Source organism: Rhagoletis pomonella, unplaced genomic scaffold, assembly GCF_013731165.1.
Source record: "Rhagoletis pomonella isolate Grant_MI unplaced genomic scaffold, Rhpom_1.0 Rhpom_scaffold_00006, whole genome shotgun sequence".
Classification (NCBI taxonomy): domain Eukaryota; kingdom Metazoa; phylum Arthropoda; class Insecta; order Diptera; family Tephritidae; genus Rhagoletis; species Rhagoletis pomonella.
In genome coordinates, this window is record NW_023458560.1 from 55,907,451 (window position 1) to 55,913,758 (window position 6,308).

A 6,308-nucleotide genomic window follows, 5' to 3' on the forward strand; every position below is an offset into this window, starting at 1 on the left:
AACGAAAAGTATCGAGTATGTACTTGTATTTACTCGTATCGTTTCATCCCTAGGCATTATTGCCTTCATAACAACCTGGCCGCTTGTGATGTGGCCAAGTACTCGTACTTGTAGAAAGACTGTCTGCTGTCTGTCTGCGCATGCGTAGCTACTGGACACAAGCTATTGTTGTTGTTGCATGCCACTATACGCCTCGTCGTCATGGCATGTTGACAGGTAAATATTTGCCAATTCTAACTGCCATCCAGTGTTGCCGCGAAACGTTTTTAGTGGTAGCTAAATTTCAGCTAAAAAAGGGCTAAAAAAGGGCTAAAAAAGAGCTAAAAATCGTCGTTGTGGCTAAAAATGGTAGCTAAATTTTTTTACCTACATCTTATAAATAAAAATAAGTGCACGTTTTTGGTGTGACAATATAACTTAAGAACGGCTTCACCGAAGTCAACCAAATTTATGCGGCATATTCGGGCCATCATGCAGATATTTTATGCGGAGTTTGCCCAAATTTGGAAAAGGGGCGTGGCATATGTATGTATCTTATGTATACAAATAAGTACACGGTTTTGGTGTGAGCTTATAACTTGCGAACGGCTTCACCGAATTCAACCAAATTTATACGGCATATTTAGGCTATCATGCAGATGGTTTATGTGAAATTTTCCCGAATTCGAAAAAGGGGGTGTGGCACCTTCCATACTAACTAAAAATTTTTTTTGTTGTATATCTCTTGAAATATTTGTGGTAGAGTACTGGAAGTTGGTATAGAGGTATAACAAATAATTCCATACTCATGGATAAAAATGGGCGGTATTGGAAAGGAGAGTGTGGCACCTCCCATCTTATATATAATGAATAAGTGCAAGATTTCAACCAAATTTATACGGCATAGTCGGGCTATTATGCAGATGGTTTGTGTTAGGTTTCCCCGAATTCGGAAAAGGGGGCGTGGCACCACCCATACTAACAAAAATTTTCATCTGGTATATCTCTTGAAATATTTGTGGTAGATTACTGGAATTGGTAGCTATACGTGGCCTGTGCAAGAGTTGGCTTTCCAAATTGTTTATTTATTCATACCCAAGATGGAAAAACAAAAAATGTTGTGTATCCAAATGTGTTGGATTAAGATTTAAAATAAAGAATCAAAAATTTATGAGCGAAGAGTTAAATTCATGAAAATCATAAAAAAAATGTTAATGTCAATGATGAATAATGTCAATGATGAAATGAAAAGGGCTAAAAAAAGGGCTAGGGGCAATTTCAAATTTTTGTGGCCAAAAAAAGAATTTGGTAGCCAAATTTAGCCACCAAAGGGCTAAAACGGCAACACTGCTGCCATCGTCGTTCCGGCGAGAGTCGCATTTGTTGTTGTTTGACTGCAGTTATTTGCCGTTAAAAGCTGGTGCGGCTGCTGCTGCTGCGTGATGTCTCTGTTAGCCGTTGCGCGTTTCAAGTGTTTGGTTTTGTCTTAACACTTGTGTGTTTGCTGTTTTAATTTTCTTTTGTTTTTCTGCCACTTGCAGCGTCTCAGTGCTACCTGTTATTATTTGAGTTTTGTGCGCATGCGCCTGTGCAGTTCTTTAATACGGGCTGCTTGAGACTTGTGGTTGTCCAACTGTGAGGAAGTGTAGTCTGGCAGTGGTGGTCAAGTGGTGATTTGCGAAAAGTCGCTAATTTACATGGTAATGGAGGATGATTGCTGGTAATTACTATGTGAAGAAGGCGTTACTTGACGATGGTAATTATATAAATTTTCTTCTTCAAAATCCTTCGCCGATTATGAATATCGATATTGTTTTACTATGTACATGAATTTGAAAGTTTGAGATTTCACTCCCTTTGTCTGTCTTGGATAAAATGGTATCTATTCCACTAAATGCAATGCATGCGAATTTATAGGAAATCTGACTTTTCTGAACAAAGTGAAAGTCTTTCGATCTTACTTAACGAATTCGTAACGCTTCCCCACGCCGATACATCTGAATTTGCCGGAAATCAGGTTGGTTGGTTGGCAACAGAGACGCTAGTTCACTGAGACACTGAGCTCGATATCACTTTGCATTCCCTAACAAGCTTGGACTTGGTAACCGGTGACGCTATTGCCAATAGCGCCGCATGGCTGTCAAAATATATTGTTGCTTTACTCTTGTACCCAGCTATATTGCCTAGGATTTTACAGGCTTCTAGGTTACCTATAACTTCCGCTTGGAAGATGCTTGTATCATTTCCGAATCATAGAGACAGAGCCACAGCGAGTTCCTCCGAGTAGACTTCCGCTCTTTAATCGCAATCCATCTTGGATCCGTCGGTGTATAGAGAGAACGCTTCTTGGTCGGCCACTCGGTCTCTTCTACAGTCCCTTCTGGATAGGAATAACACTTGCACATTACAGCTGAAGTCCAAATTGCCTACCATATAGTCTGTCATCCTAATTAATTGCATTTGATTTATGATCAACCCATGTCCGAAGTGTCTAGTCTTCCAAAGGCCAGACTCTTTGAGTCTGACCGCCGATTTCATAGCCACTTCTTTCAGGTGGTGATCAGTAGGGACTAAATTGGGGATAGCATTTAGCGCTATTGCCGGGCAGGATCGCGGTATACATCCACATCACAAGTTTAGCTTTTAGTGCCCAGTTTCTGCTGAGGATTCTCTTGCAAGTGTAGTATCCTATGTAGGCCTTCTGTCTACGGAATTCGACATTGATTTTCCAATTAAATTAGCTATCCAGCACGACTCTAAGATACTTTGCGCTGGGTGATAAAGAGAGTATATCGCCGTTTAGCGACGGTAGTTTAAATTGTGGTATTTTGTGTCAGTTTGTAAATAAGATAAGTTCTGTCTTTGCTGGGCTCACGAAAATCAGACTTTTCTGCACAAAATAGAAAGTTGGTGCATTCCAAAAGATCAAAATATAAAGCATCCGTCTGTTTTATTTATAAACTGCACTCAAAGAAAAGGTGTAGCTTGCGCAACCTAGATAAAAACTTGCATCTAACTGTGGTTGCGCACATTTGACATTACAATCTACTGAGGCCGATTCCACTCGATTCCCTTGATTCGCACAGTATTTCGAACGATGATCAAGATTTGCTAGGTTCGGTGCATCTGTAAAAGTATGGGGATGACAGAGGAGTATCCACTGAAATGTCTTCCCCTTTCGAAGTGTGGGCATCGGATGTGTAGGCCCATAAATTTACTGTCCTTTATGACAAAGAATGCTACCCCGGATCTCAATGGAAGCAAATTACTGCTCGATGATGGCGGCTTATAGATTTGTCAATGGAGAGCTCACTCTTGAATTATATAGAGGCTGTCTAATACCAAATAGCAAATCCGTTTGGGAGAAAGGTCACTAAATAAAATCAAGAGGAGCAAAGTAGTGAAGTCAAGAATTGTTAGTAAATGTTCCACATCGATATCATCACGTCAACGTATCTACATATATTTCGGAATGCTGGAAATAGCAGTGTCGAATGAAATGAAATAGCTAATGAGATGGCTAGACAAATCTCGCAAATGTCGACCAGCGAGGCGGACAACTCTCTGTGAATTCTTAAGGTCGTTATTGTACAAGGTCACTGAACAATGGCATCAACGCTTCAAAAATGGCGTAAACCAACCAGCTTTTTGCGGTGAAGGAAAGAAGGAATCGATTCATCATTTCATTTGTCAAATTGTGCAGACTGCCTTTCAAGGTGACGCGAGCTCTTGGGATCTCGCTCTTTCACTAGCAAGGCTGAGATAACAGACACTATACTGACACTTTGGTATAACCCGGTTTTAAGGATGTGTAGAACATAGAATGCCGACTTGCTGCACTTCGTCCTCAATTTTGATGTTTTATTGGTCTTCAGCATATCCATGGCCTTTGAATCTGTATCATTTACTGCATAAGTACTTCCACAGAAATCAACGATCGAATATGTAATTACTTACTTAATAACGAACTATATACATACTTCAATATGCCAATGCCTCGACTAGGATCATCATTTGTTTATATTGAACAATAGTAATCTTTCAAGAAATTCCAGGAATTTGTGTGGTCTGCTTTAATTATGAGATAATCCGGCCGTAAACATTTGTTACGACGATTTTGACAAATTCACAGACACGAAATGAAAAATGAACTGTCACAATAAATATAACAGGAGAGCTGGATGAACTGCGGCGCCTGAAGGGTGAGAATAATGTGCACACATTAACAGCTAATTTTAACGCATTAACAGCTAATTTTAACGCCCGCTCGTGGGGCACTTTACGCTACCACTTTCACTCTCTCATTCCGGTTAAACTAGTATTCCGAGAAAATAAAGATTTCAAGTGAAATCATTAAAGGGAAGAAAGGAATAGGAATTCATTTGACAGCAGGGATGGGTTAATCGCCCAAAGGAGATCAGATTCATGTGAAAAACAAAAAAGGGCTAACATGCACTTTACAAAAACACAATAGAACCAAGCATGTGGGGTGAGCACGGAACAACTACAATAACCACGAAAGTCTAACACAATAAATAATTACGTATTCAAATTGAAAAATTTTGTAAATGAAATAATCAAAATAACAAATTGATGATGTACTAGTGGTCAAGCGGCAAAATAAATGATTGCCGCGTGGAAATCGGACTGCAGTGGTGGTCGAATGGTGTTGTCGCTTGTTTGGGTTAGATGCATCCCTGTAGGCAAACAAATCATTGCACAAATTTTTTTAGAATTTTTTAAAACCCAGTACATAAGTTGTCGATGTGTACATAGGCATGAAAGTTGAGGCAAGGCTGGCGTAAAGTGCCCATTTTGAAAAATGGTATTATGTAGTAATCGTAGAAGCTCTCCAAGTTTGTGCCCATAGAGGACTCTTGTAATTCGGACGAAATCATTCTGTCCTTCCAACACTCAACGGAGATATTGAAGGATCTCAAAATACTTATTCAATCGAATTGCATGCATTTATCTGTTTGTTTAACGAACTGCTTATCTAAGTAAAAATACATTTTTTTGATGACCTGGAAAACCTAAAAGACCTAAAAGTGGTTATAGAAACTTTTCCACTAATTTTCTGAGTACCAAGTAGTTTTCTACAGAACGTAAATTACTTTTAGCGTCTTGCGTTATCACAAAGGTTTCTGAGAGCCAGAGTGGACTTCCGCCCAACTTAAACTAATATAAGCTCTGAAGACGAGAATCTCATCAATATCTAAAGCTTTGGCAGAATTGTAGTCAGAATTTTCTTGATATCAGATATCTAGATGGTGAACAAACTTGACTCAGTATTTGATGGAAGCTTGACCGTGAATAACAAAGGCAAGTTTAGATGTAGCTACTCGATACATTTTTATTTTATCCCCGGACTCAATGGAAATGGGGAAACGGACAAGCTTGTTGGAAACGGATCTGAAATAGGATTAAGGGAAATGGTTCAGATCAAAAAACCTTTCTTGCGAGTTCTGTCCTCACAGGTTGAGGAGGTGACCAGCGCGACCTAGGTGACCTAGGTGATCTCCACACAGCTTTGAAAGCAAAACCTTAAGCTTCTCACTGCAATACTAACGGGACGATAACGTTTTCAGCACTTCCTTTGCGAGTGCCCCGAACTACGGAGAACACGTCTCAAATTACACGAGGACCGATTTTGAAAGAGCTTGGACTGCTTAGAAAAGCAGGATGGTTTAAAGACATGTAGAGATAAGCAGGGAAGAACACTCTGGATATCACGATGAGCCCTTGTGACCTCCGAGTGAAACCTTTTTTCAGAGCTGCCTGCACGGACTTTAGTGAACAGGTGGTGGCAACTGCATTAAAAACTGAAGAAAATGTGAGGACATACAACAAATTCTCCACATGTTTTAACGAAGTTGGGGGAGCTACATCATATGTATTAGTTAGAAACTAGCAGGGACCGAAAACCGGGCCACTTATCAAAGAGCTGCTAAAAGTTTTTTTTATTTTTAGTTACAAAAAATAAATAACTCGCTTTAATTATTATAAAAAGTTTTTAGCTTATCTGTTCCGGTTGGACTTTTGTTTGTTTTGTTGTATTTTTTGTTTTTAGGATTGAACTTGTAGTTTATTTCTTGTTTTAAATGACACTGAGGGGAGAGAATAGAAAATCTAAAATTTTTGTATAGAAAAAGATAGGAAAATTTCATGATTTTCGATTGGTACGAAAACAAAAATAAGCCCCAATATTAAACACCACAAATGTACTTCCTATTCCCTAAAGTTTATTTTACTTCTTTTATAGTTAAAGACGGGTATAGATACCAAAATACTTAGTATTTGGAGTTGTCTAAATAATCAAGTAAAAAAAA

General features: G+C 39.0%; 1 protein-coding gene across 2 annotated transcripts in view; it reads left to right on the top strand.

Moving 5' to 3' along the window:
• Window positions 1-6,308, top strand: part of LOC118740980 — a 545,588-nt gene that overhangs the window by 109,544 nt on the left and 429,736 nt on the right. The gene's annotated exons all lie outside the window — the stretch shown is intronic.